This window comes from Trachypithecus francoisi, unplaced genomic scaffold (genome assembly GCF_009764315.1).
Source record: "Trachypithecus francoisi isolate TF-2019V2 unplaced genomic scaffold, Tfra_2.0 Lachesis_group9, whole genome shotgun sequence".
NCBI lineage: Eukaryota > Metazoa > Chordata > Mammalia > Primates > Cercopithecidae > Trachypithecus > Trachypithecus francoisi.
In genome coordinates this window covers 60,355,279-60,368,528 of record NW_022681474.1, presented here as the reverse complement: position 1 = coordinate 60,368,528, position 13,250 = coordinate 60,355,279, and positions in this window count along the sequence as shown.

The following is a 13,250-nucleotide window of genomic DNA, read 5'->3' as shown; positions in this document are numbered from 1 at the left end:
CAAAGAAGCCGTCTGCATCCTTGCTCTCTTTAAAGTATGCCACATTTATGGTATCTTAAAAAGAACCCTGTTTTTCCTTTGTCTCTTCTCAAGCTTATATTTGTAGTAAGTTAAAAACTCAGATTGATCTGTTCTGATTAATGCCAGTCAAACCCTCAGCTATGGAAAATATGTGATAATGTTTTTCTGTAGGGGACTATGTGTTTTTTCCCCCAGTAACATATCTGTGAGATTTAAGTATCCCTGTAATGGGTCCCCAAGGCAAATACTTAAAGGTAGAATATGACTAAATTATTTTTAGCTCACTGCCTCCCCCAAAGTTGCCTACTGATAGAGAGTTGGAGAGATGAGGAAATCTTGATCCAAAATTAGATTAGGAAATGTGTTTATATTTTCTGCATGCTTTTCCCAATGCTTTTGACTTTAGTAGTGGTAGAGGGAATGCCATGTTACTTGACCTCTGTACAAAAGTCAGGAGGCCTGGCAGGGTTTATGCCCCAGGCAGTTATATAACCTTTGGCAAATCCCTTTACCTGCATTAATATCCCAATCAGCAAAGTCAGAATAATACCACTCACCCTAATTACCTGAGAGGATTCTGGAAAACATATAACAACCTGTGGAAAATCTAAAACATGCATGCTCTTCTTTTTCCTGGAGTGATGAATTATTTTTAAACCTTCATGAATAGAAAGATTGCTGTGATTTAAACTCCAAATTCTTTTGGCTACGTAGTTTTAACATTTTATAAGTTCTAAATTGGATGTTTCTCAGCAAGGTCCATTGATTACCTCCATTCAAATAATCTGGATTTCTTGTTAAAATGACAACCCCTCCACCTGCAGGCAATCTCTCTCTCTCTCTCTCTCTCTCTCTCTCTCTCTCTCTCTCTCTCTCTCTCTCTCTCTCTCTCTCTCTCTCTCTCTCTCTGTCTCTCCCTCCCCCACCACCGCTTTCACACACACACAAAGTGAATTTGGAACCTCTGGGTGTGGCACACCAGCACCTAAATTGTAATAAGTCTTCAGGTCATTGTTTCCTTTAAACTTTGAGAACCACTGCTCCAAAACACCTAAAATATGACTCCATTAGAATGTTTTAGCTGTCATCGGGTGTTACAGGAGAAGATGATACACTGAAGATACAGCTGAGAATGTAAGTGGAGGAGAGATTTAGAGTGGGAATCTGCCTAGGGTCAGGAGAGGACTTGTTTTCAGGTTAAGTTCTGTGGTGTGGGGCCGTGTTCGCTTGCCTTAGCATCCATTCTTCTTCACCCTTTCCTAATTGTTCTCATATGTGCTGTGACTTTCCCTCTTATTCCTGGGGAAATCTTCATCCCATCCCTTCTGTAGTGATTGGTTCATGAAGCCAAGAGACATGGGGACACATTTGTCAGAGGCTTCTGGGATAGCAGCAAGTGTGCTCCTAAAAGGATCCATCAAAGAGACAGCTTTCTCATCTGAATGCTGTGGTTGCTGCTGTGATGCTGGGAATGGTTTAGCCAAAGGAGGAAAACCACCCTCAAAATCCTACTGCTGGCATGAAAGATAGACTAGAAAGACAAAAAGGCAAACAAAACCAAAAGTCTTTTTTATTGCTTTATTATTTGACAAGTAAACAAAACCTAAAAGTCTCTGTGTGATTGTTGAGACCCTGTATAAAGCCAGCTTCAAAGCCCAACCCAAATGGGGCACTCAGAGAGTGTCTGCTGTGTGTGAATTGGCATTATGGGCAACTCTTGCCAAGGAAGCTTCTCTCCACCCAAGTGAGGCTGTCAAGATGTTTCCTTAGCTTCACAAGCACGTGGTGAGCCAAGGAAGTAAATGCTTTTTAAAAACAAAATCTTTAGTATAGCATGTTTACCTGTTTTACTACACCTAAAGTTGCAGATTGGTTTACAAACCTTGTAAAGAATTATTTAGTGTTGTGATTATTAGTTTTTTAGGCAATAACATCCTGGAAAATGTCTAATGGGCATGTCTTAAGCTTATTGGAATTAATCTTAAATACAATGTTGAATAGACTCAGTCCAGTTTTCTTCAAGTATCATATTTCAGAAACCCGAGGACTGTCTGGTGAGGAGCAGTCAGCCTCATCAAGGAGGAAGTCCCGTCAGCAGAGGCTTGCCTTTCTGTTTGAAATAACATTGTGGCATATTTTTGTACAGTTTTCTTGAATATTGAAGTTGGCTGAATTATTTGTTGAAGTCTAATTTCCATTCTGGCTTTTAAACTTGTATATTTTGTGGAACAGTAAGACTCACAAGAAGTAACATGCTGTGTTTCTGGATGACATTCTTATCTAATACAAAGCATGATGAGATGAGCAAAGTTAACATGGCAAGATTTCCTGGTTTCTCCCTACCTGTGACTATTGTCACCTGCACCCTGGGGTCCCCATTCATGTATTTTCTCTCTTCTCGAAGCCTCCTGACATCAATCCTGTCTGAGGCAATTTCTAGAACAAAAAAAAAAAAAAATTAAAACTATAACCAAAAGCACCCTTCACTGATAATAAAAAAAGATCAAAAACATTGACTTGACCAATGCTAGCAAGGTATGTCTCATAGCCTATAAATTTGGGATCTAAAATCAGAAACTCAGGCGTCCATCAACAAGAATTTTGTCACAGAATTGCTTGTCATGTTACCTGTAATGCCAGCTTGTTTTTTGTTTTTCTTTTCCTAATTACACATGAAAAATAAATGGATTTATTTTTTATTTTTTATTTTATTATACTTTAAGTTCTAGGGTACATGTGCATGATGTTATATCATGTATAACTCCCCAATGCAATCCCTCCCTCCTCCCTGCCCCCATGATAGGCCCCAGTGTGTGATGTTCCCCTTCCCGAGTCCAAGTGATCTCATTGTCAGTTCCCACCTATGAGTGAGAACATGCGGTGTTTGGTTTTCTGTTCTTGTGATAGTTTGCTAAGAATGATGGTTTCCAGCTGCATCCATGTCCCTACAAAGGACGCAAACTCATCCTTTTTGATGGCTGCATAGTATTCCATGGTGTATATGTGCCACATTTTCTTAATCCAGTCTGTCACATGGACATTTGGTTGATTCCAAGTCTTTGCTATTGTGAATAGTGCCGCAATAAACATACGTGTGCATGTGTCTTTGTAGTAGAGTAATTTATAATCCTTTGGTATATACCCAGTAGTGGGATGGCTGGGTCATATGGTACATCTAGTTCTAGATCCTTGAGGATTGCCATACTGTTTTCCATAATGGTTGAACTAGTTTACAATCCCACCAACAGTGTAAAAGTGTTCCTATTTCTCCACATCCTCTCCAACACCTGTTGTTTCCTGACTTCTTAATGATTGCCATTCTAACTGGTGTGAGATGGTATCTCATTGTGGTTTTGATTTGCATTTCTCTGATGGCGAGTGATGATGAGCATTTTTTCATGTGTCTGTTGGCTGTATGGATGTCTTCTTTTGAGAAATGTCTGTTCATATCCTTTGCCCACTTTTTGATGGGGTTGTTTTTTTTTTTTCTTGTATATTTGTTTGAGTTCTTTGTAGATTCTGGATATTACCCTTTGTCAGATGAGTAGGTTGCAAAAATTTTCTCCCATTCTGTAGGTTGCCTGTTCACTCTGATGGTAGTTTCTTTAGCTGTGCAAAAGCTCTTTAGTTTAATTAGATCCCATGTGTCATTTTTGCTTTTGCTGCCGTTGCTTTTGGTGTTTTAGACATGAAGTCCTTGCCCATGCCTATGTCCTGAATGGTACTACCTAGATTTTCTTCTAGGGTTTTTATGGTATTAGGTCTAACATTTAAGTCTCTAATCCATCTTGAATTAATTTTCGTATAAGGGGTAAGGAAAGGATCCAGTTTCAGCTTTCTACTTATGGCTAGCCAATTTTCCCAGCACCATTTATTAAATAGGGAATCCTTTCCCCATTTCTTGTTTCTCTCAGGTTTGTCAAAGATCAGATGGCTGTAGATGTGTGGTATTATTTCTGAGGACTCTGTTCTGTTCCATTGGTCTATATCTCTGTTGTGGTACCAGTACCATGCTGTTTTGGTTACTGTAGCCTTGTAGTATAGTTTGAAGTCAGGTAGCGTGACGCCTCCAGCTTTGTCCTTTTGACTTAGGATTGTCTTGGCAATGCGGGCTCTTTTTTGGTTCCATATGAACTTTAAAGCCGTTTTTTTCCAATTCTGTGAAGAAAGTCATTGGTAGCTTGATGGGGATGGCATTGAATCTATAAATCACCTTGGGCAGTATGGCCATTTTCACGATATTGATTCTTCCTATCCATGAGCATGGTATGTTCTTCCATTTGTTTGTGTCCTCTTTGATTTCACTGAGCAGTGGTTTGTAGTTCTCCTTGAAGAGGTCCTTTACATCCCTTGTAAGCTGGATTCCTAGGTATTTGATTCTCTTTGAAGCAATTGTGAATGGAAGTTCATTCCTGATTTGGCTCTCTGCTTGTCTGTTACTGGTGTATAAGAATGCTTGTGATTTTTGCACATTAATTTTGTATCCTGAGACTTTGCTGAAGTTGCTTATCAGCTTAAGGATTTTGGGCTGAGACGATGGGGTTTTCTAAATATACAATCATGTCATCTGCAAACAGGGACAATTTGACTTCTTCTTTTCCTAACTGGATACCCTTGATTTCTTTCTCTTGCCTGATTGCCCTAGCCAGAACTTCCAACACTATGTTGAATAGGAGTGGTGAGAGAGGGCATCCCTGTCTTGTGCCAGTTTTCAAAGGGAATTTTTCCAGTTTTTGCCCATTCAGTATGATATTAGCTGTGGGTTTCATAAATAGCTCTTATTATTTTGAGGTACGTTCCATCAATACCAAATTTATTGAGCGTTTTTAGCATAAAGGGCTGTTGAATTTTGTCAAAAGCCTTTTCTGCATCTATTGAGATAATCATGTGGTTCTTGTCTTTGGTTCTGTTTATATGCTGGATTACGTTTATTGATTTGCGAATGTTGAACCAGCCTTGCATCCCAGATGAAGCCCACTTGATCATGGTGGATAAGCTTTTTGATGTGCTGCTGAATCCGGTTTGCCAGTATTTTATTGAGGATTTTTGCATCGATGTTCATCAGGGATATTGGTCTAAAATTCTCTTTTTTTGTTGTGTCTCTGCCAGGCTTTGGTATCAGGATGATGTTGGCCTCATAAAAAGAGTTAGGGAGGATTCCCTCTTTTTCTATTGATTGGAATAGTTTCAGAAGGAATGGTACCAGCTCCTCTCTTGTACCTCTGGTAGAATTCAGCTGTGAATCCATCTGGTCCTGGACTTTTTTTGGTGGGTAGGCTATTAATTGTTGCCTCAATTTCAGAGCCTGCTATTGGTCTATTCAGGGATTCAACTTCTTCCTGGTTTAGTCTTGGGAGAGTGTAAGTGTCCAGGAAATTATCCATTTCTTCTAGATTTTCTAGTTGATTTGCGTAGAGGCATTTATAGTATTCTCTGATGGTTGTTTGTATTTCTGTGGGGTCGGTGGTGATATCCCCTTTATCATTTTTTATTGCGTCTATTTGATTCCTCTCTCTTTTCTTCTTTATTAGTCTAGCTAGCGGTCTGTCAATTTTGTTGATCTTTTCAAAAAACCAACTCCTGGATTCATTGATTTTTTGGAGTTTTTTGTGTCTCTATCTCCTTCAGTTCTGCTCTGATCTTAGTTATTTCTTGCCTTCTGCTAGCTTTTGAATGTGTTTGCTCTTGCCTCTCTAGTTCTTTTAATTGTGATGTTAGAGTGTCAATTTTAGATCTCTCCTGCTTTCTCTTGTGGGCATTTAGTGCTATAAATTTCCCTCTACACACTGCTTTAAATGTGTCCCAGAGATTCTGGTATGTTGTATCTTTGTTCTCATTGGTTTCAAAGAACATCTTTATTTCTGCTTTCATTTCGTTATGTACCCAGTAGTCATTCAGGAGCAGGTTGTTCAGTTTCCATGTAGTTGAGCGTTTTGATTGAGTTTCTTAGTCCTGAGTTCTAGTTTGATTGCACTGTGGTCTGAGAGACAGTTTGTTATAATTTCTGTTCTTGTACATTTGCTGAGGAGTGCTTTACTTCCAATTATGTGGTCAATTTTGGAATAAGTGCGATGTGGTGCTGAGAAGAATGTATATTCTGTTGATTTGGGGTGGAGAGTTCTATAGATGTCTATTAGGTCCGCTTGGTGCAGAGATGAGTTCAATTCCTGGATATCCTTGTTAACTTTCTGTCTCGTTGATCTGTCTAATGTTGACAGTGGAGTGTTGAAGTCTCCCATTATTATTGTATGGGAGTCTAAGTCTCTTTGTAGGTCTCTAAGGACTTGCTTTATGAATCTGGGTGCTCCTGTATTGGGTGCATATATATTAGGAGAGTTAGCTCTTCCTGTGAATTGATCCCTTTACCATTATGTAATGGCCTTCTTTGTCTCTTTTGATCTTTGATGGTTTAAAGTCTGTTTTATCAGAGACTAGGATTGCAACCCCTGCTTTTTTTTGTTCTCCATTTGCTTGGTAGATCTTCCTCCATCCTTTATTTTGAGCCTATGTATGTCTCTGCATGTGAGATGGGTCTCCTGAATACAGCACTGATGGGTCTTGACTCTTTATCCAGTTTGCCAGTCTGTGTCTTTTAATTGGAGCATTTAGTCCATTGACATTTAAGGTTAATATTGTTATGTGTGAACTTGATCCTGCCATTATGATATTAACTGGTTATTTTGCTCGTTAGTTGATGCAGTTTCTTCCTAGCCTCGATGGTCTTTACATTTTGGCATGTTTTTGCAATGGCTGGTACCGGTTGTTCCTTTCCATGTTTAGGGCTTCCTTCAGGGTCTCTTGTAAGGCAGGCCTGGTGGTGACAAAATCTCTAAGCATTTGCTTATCTGTAAAGGATTTTATTTCTCCTTCACTGATGAAGCTTAGTTTGGCTGGATATGAAATTCTGGGTTGAAAATTCTTTTCTTTAAGAACGTTGAATATTGGCCCCCACTCTCTTCTGGCTTGTAGAGTTTCTGCCGAGAGGTCTGCTGTTATTCTGATGGGCTTCCCTTTGTGGGTAACCCGACCTTTCTCTCTGGCTGCCCTAAGATTTTTTCCTTCATTTCAACTTTGGTGAATCTGGCAATTATGTGTCTTGGAGTTGCTCTTCTGGAGGAGTATCTTTGTGGCGTTCTCTGTATTTCCTGAATTTGAATGTTGGCCTGCCCTACTAGGTTGGGGAAGTTCTCCTGGATGATATCCTGAGAGTGTTTTCCAACTTGGTTCCATTTTCCCCCTCACTTTCAGGCACCCCAATCAGACGTAGATTTGGTCTTTTTACATAATCCCATACTTCTTGCAGGCTTTGTTCATTTCTTTTTCTTCTTTTTTCTTTTGGTTTCTCTTCTCACTTCATTTCATTCATTTGATCCTCAATCGCTGATACTCTTTCTTCCAGTTGATCAGTCGGTTACTGAAGCTTGTGCATTTGTCACGTATTTCTCGTGTCATGGTTTTCATCTCTGTCATTTCGTTTATGATCTTCTCTGCATTAATTAGTCTAGCTGTCAATTCTTCCACTTTTTTTTCAAGATTTTTAGTTTCTTTGCGCTGGGTACGTAATTCCTCCTTTAGCTCTGAAGGTTTGATGGACTGAAGCCTTCTTCTCTCATCTCGTCAAAGTCATTCTCTGACCAGCTTTGATCCGTTGCTGGCGATGGGCTGCGCTCCTTTGCAGGGGGAGATGCGCTCTTATTTTTTGAATTTCCAGCTTTTCTGCCCTGCTTCTTCCCCATCTTTGTGGTTTTATCTGTCTCTGGACTTTGATGATGGTGACGTACTGATGGGGTTTTGGTATAGGTGTCCTTCCTGTTTGATAGTTTTCCGTTGACAGTCAGAAGGACTGTCTGTTGGTCTGTTGGAGATTGCTTGAGGTCCACTCCAGACCCTGTTTGCCTGGGTATCAGCAGCAGAGGTTGCAGAAGATAGAATATTGCTGAACAGCGAGTGTACCTGTCTGATTGTTTCTTTTTGGAAGTTTCCTCTCAGGGGTGACTCCACCCTGTGAGGTGTGGGGTGTCAGACTGCCCCTAGTGGGGGATGTCTCCCAGCTAGGCTACTCAGGGGTCAGGGACCCACCTGAGCAGGCAGTCTGTCCGTTCTCAGATCTCAACCTCCGCGTTAGGAGATCCACGGCTCTCCCCAAAGCTGTCAGACAGAGTCGTTCGCGTCTGCACCGGCCCCCGCTCTTTCCCCTAATGGACTGCAGCTGTGCGCTGTCCGCAGAGGTAGAGTCTACAGAGACAGGCAGGCTTCCTTGAGCTGCTGTGAGCTCCACCCAGTTCGAGCTTCCCAGCGGCTTTGTTTACCTACTTAAGCCTCAGCATGGCGGGCGCCCCTCCCCCAGCCTCGCTGCTGCCTTGCGGATAGATCGCGGCAGACGGCTGTGTTAGCAGTGAGGGAGGCTCCGTGGGCATGGGACCCTCCCGGCCAGGTGTGTGATATATTCTCCTGGTGTGCCTGTTTCCTTAAAGCGCAGTATTGGGGTGGGAGTTACCCGATTTTCCAGGTGTTGTGTGTCTCAGTTCCCCTGGCTAGGAAAAGGGATTCCTTCCCCCTTGCGCTTCCAGGTGAGGCGATGCCTCGCCCTGCTTCAGCTCACGCTGGTCAGGCTGCAGCAGCTGACCAGCACCGATTGTCCGGCGCTCCCTAGAGAGATGACCCCAGTACCTCAGTTGAAAATGCAGAAATCACGATCTTCTGTGTCGCTCGCGCTGGGAGTTGGAGACTGGAGCTGTTCCTATTTGGCCATCTTGCTCCGCCCCCCAAAATGGATTTTTTAAAGTTGAAAGCTACTTAAAGTGGTTTCAGATTCTTTCTATATGCGTGATGAGCACAGCACCTTTATCAAAATTGCCCTGGATTCTCTTGAATCCTTCCAAATTAAAGTGACCCGAATCTGATTCTTTTTTCTATTCAGTTAAAATGTAACTGTGAAAGTAGGATTTAAACTCATTACCTAATGCCTAAATCATTTATGACATTGAGCTATTGTCCATATTAGCCATGCTTGTGTTATTTCTGAGCCTCAGCTTTTCAGGTGTATGAAGGAGAAATATCCTTGGATTTTTTATGGAAATTAAAAAAATAAGGCATGTAAATAAGACTTTGTTGTTTATTGAAAACTTACTGTGTGTCAGACAGATATATTTATAAAATATATTTTTACTGTATTCAATTACATGCATAATAACTTTAGCATCAGCTCATTCAGTATTCTGCAACCTCAAAACAGGCTTAGAGAGAAAGAATCAGCTTTTTGGCCAGTCAGGAAAGAGTAGCTGGAATTTCCCTGGAGTCAGACTCTAAGCTGTGAGTCTCCTCACTTTGTGACTCTGGATAGCACCTACAGTGATAATAAACCAGGCATCTGAGAAATGGTTAACACTCCTGAACATTTTGCACTTAATAAATTTTATTTGAAGTGACTTACCCTGCAATGCAATTTAATTTTTAAACAATAAATGGAGAGTTAGAAGGAATAAGCAGAGTTTGTGCTTGAACTGCAATCTTGTGTCCATGAGCCGAATCTTTCTTATGGTAAAGCAGGTTTCAAACAACAGTGTTTATTTTTTATGTACCTTATGAAAAGTCAAATGGTGTTTCTGGTTTTAGATCCTTGAGGAATTGCCACACTGTCTTCCACAATGGTTGAACTAATTTACACTCCCACCAACAGTGTAAAAGCTTTCTTATTTCTCCACAGCCTCTCCAACATCTCTTGTTTCCAGACTTTTTAATGATCGCCATTCTAACTGGCATGAGATGGTATCTCATTGTGATTTTGATTTGCATTTCTCTAATGACCAGTGATGATGAGCTTTTTTTCATATGTTTGTTGGATGCATAAACGTCTTCTGAGAAGTGTCTGTTCATATTCTTCATCCACTTTTTCATGGGTTTGTTTAATTTTTTTCTTTTAAATTTGTTTAGGTTCCTTGTAGATTCTGGATATTAGACCTTTGTCAGATGAGTAGATTGCAACATTTTTCTCCCATTCTGTAAGTTACCTGTTCATTGTGATGACAGTTTCTTTTGCTGAGCAGGAGCTCTTTAGTTTAATTAAATCCCATTTGTCAATTTTGGCTTTTGTTGCAATTGCTTTTGGTGTTTTAGTCATGAAGTCTTTGCCCATGCCTATTTCCTGAATGGTGTTGCCTAGGTTTTCTCTAGGGTTTTTATAGCTTTAGGTTTTACATTTAAGTCTTTATTCAATCTTGAGTTAATTGTTTTAATAAAGTGTAAGGAAGGGGTCCAGTTTCTGTTTTCTGTGTATGGCTAGCCAGTTTCTCCAGCACCATTTATTAAATAGGGAATCCTTTACCCATTGCTTGTTTTTGTCAGGTTTGTCAAAGATCAGATGGTTGTAAATGTGTGGTGTTATTTCCGAGGCCTCTGTTCTGTTCCATTGGTCTATACATCTGTTTTGGTCCCAGTACCATGCTGTTTTGGTTACTGAAGCCATGAAGTATAGTTTGAAGTCAGGTAGCGTGATGCCTCCAGCTTTGTTCTTTTTGCTTAGGACTGTCTTGTCTATATGGGCTCTTTTTTGATTCCATATGAAATTTAAAGTAGGGTTTTTTTTTTTCTAGTTCTGTGAAGAAAGTCAATGGTAGCTATTGATACAAGTCAATAGCATTGTATCTATAAATTACTTTGGACTGTATGGCCATTTTCATGATCTTGAATCTTCCTATCCATGAGCATGGAATGTTTTTCCATTTGTTTGTATCCTCTCTTATTTCCTTGAGCAGTGGTTTGTGGTTCTCTTTAAGAGGTCCTTCATATCCCTTGTAAGTTGTATTCCTAGGTATTTTATTCTCTTTGTAGCAATTGTGAATAGGAGTTCACAAATGGTTTGGATCTCTGCTTGTCTATTGTTGAGGTATAGGAAAGCTTGTGATTTTTGCACATTGATTTTGTGTCCTGAGACTTTGCTGAAGTTGCTTATCAGCTTAAGGAGATTTTGGGCTGAGACGATGGGGTTTTCTAAATACACAATCTTGTTGTCTGCAAACAGACAATTTGATTTTCTCTCTTCCTATTTGAATACCTTTATTTCTTTCTGTTGCGTGATTGGTCTGGCCAGATCTTCCAATACTATGTTGAATAGGAGTGGTGAGAAAGGGCATACTTGTCTTGTGCCTGTTTTCAAATGGAATGCTTTCAGCTTTTACCCATTCAGTATGATATTGGCTATGTGCTTAACAGAAATAGCTCTTACTACTTTGAGATATGTTCCATCAATACCTAGTTTATTGAGAGTTTTTAGCAGGAAGTGGTGTTGAATTTTACTGAAGGCCTTTTCTGCATCTATTCAGATAATCATGTGTTTTTTGTCATTGATTCTGTTTATGTGATGGATTATGTTTATTGATTTGTGTATGTTGAACCAGTCTTGCATCTCAGGGATGAAGTCAACTTGATCATGGTGGATAAGCTTTTTGATGTACTGCTGGATTCATTTTGCCAGTATTTTATTGAGTATTTTCTTGTCAATGTTCATCAGGGATATTGGCCTGAAATTTTCTTCTTTTGTTGTGTTTCTGCCAGGTTTTGGAATCAGAATGATGCTGGCCTCATAAAATGAGTTAGGGAGGTGTCCCTCTTTTTCTGTTGTTTGGAATAGTTTCAGAAGAAATGATACCAGATCCTCCTTGTACCTCTGGTAGAAGCCAGCTGTGAATCCATCTGGTCCTGGACTTTTTTTTGGTTGGTAGTCTATTAATTACTGCCTCAATTTCAGAAGTTGTTACTGGTCTATTCAGGGATTTGACTTCTTCCTTGTTTAGTCTTGGGAGGGTGTATGTGTCCAGGAATTTATCCATTTCTTCTAGATTTTCTAGTTTATTTGCATGTAGGTGTTTATAGTACTTTTTGATGGTAGTTTGTATTTCTGTGGCATCAGTGGTGATATCCCCTTTGTCGTTTTTTATTGTGTCTATTTGATTCTTCTCTCTTGTTTTCTTTATTAGTCTGCCTAGTGGTCTGTCTATTTTGTTAATCTTTTCATAAAACCAGCTCCTGGATTCATCGATTTTTTGAAGGGTTTTTTGTGTCTATATCTTTTTTGGTTCTGCTCTGATCTTAGTTATTTCTTGTCTTCTGCTGCCTTTTGAATTTGTTTGCTCTTGCTTCTCTAGTTCTGTTAATTGTGATGTTAGGGTGTTGAACTTAGATCTTTCTCACTTTCTGATGTGGGCATTTAGTGCTATAAATTTCCCTCTAAACACTGCTGTAGCTGTGTCTCAGAGGTTGGGATATGTTGTGTCTTTGTTCTCATTGATTTCAATAACTTATTTATTTCTGTCTTAATTTCGTTTTTTACCCAGTAGTCATTCAAGAGCAGGTTGTTCAGTTTCCATGTAGTTTTGCAATTTTGAGTTAGTTTCTTAATCTTGAATTCTAATTTGATTGCACTGTGGTCTTAGAGACTGTTTGTTATAGTTTTTGTTCTTTTACATTTGCCAAGGAGTGTTGTACTTCCAATTGTGTGGTCGATTTTAGAATACATGCTATGTGTTGCTGAGAAAAATGTATATTCTGTTGATTTGGGGTGGAGAGTCCTGTAGATGTCTATTAGGTCCACTTGGTCCAGAGCTGAGTTCAAGTCCTGAATATCCTTGTTAATTTTCTGTCTCATTGATCTGTCTAATATTGATAGTGGGGTGTTAAAGTCTCCCACTATTATTATGTGGGAGTCTAAGTCTCTTTGTAGGTCTCTTAGAACTTTCTTTATGAATCCGGGTGCCCCTGTATTGGGTACATATATATTTAGGATAGTTAGCTCTTCTTGTTGCATTGATCCCTTTACCATTATGTAATGCCTTACTCTGTCTCTTTTGATCTTTGTTTGTTTAAAGTCTGTTTTATAAGAGACGAGGATTCTAACTCCTGCTTTTTTTGCTTTCCATTTGCTTGGTACATATTCCTCCATCCCTTTATTTTGAGCCTATGTGTGTCTTTGCACATGAGACGGGTCTCTTGAATACAGCACACTGATAGGTCTTGACTCTTTATACAGTTTGCCAGTCTGTGTCTTTTAATTGGGGCATTTAGCACTTTTACATTTAAGATTAAAATTGTTATATGTGAATTTGATCCTGTCATCATGATACTAGCTGGTTATTTTGCACATTGGATGATGCAGTTTCCTCATAGTGTCATTGGTCTTTATATTTTCGTGTATTTTTGCAGTGGCTGGTACCAGTTTTCCCTTTCCATATTTA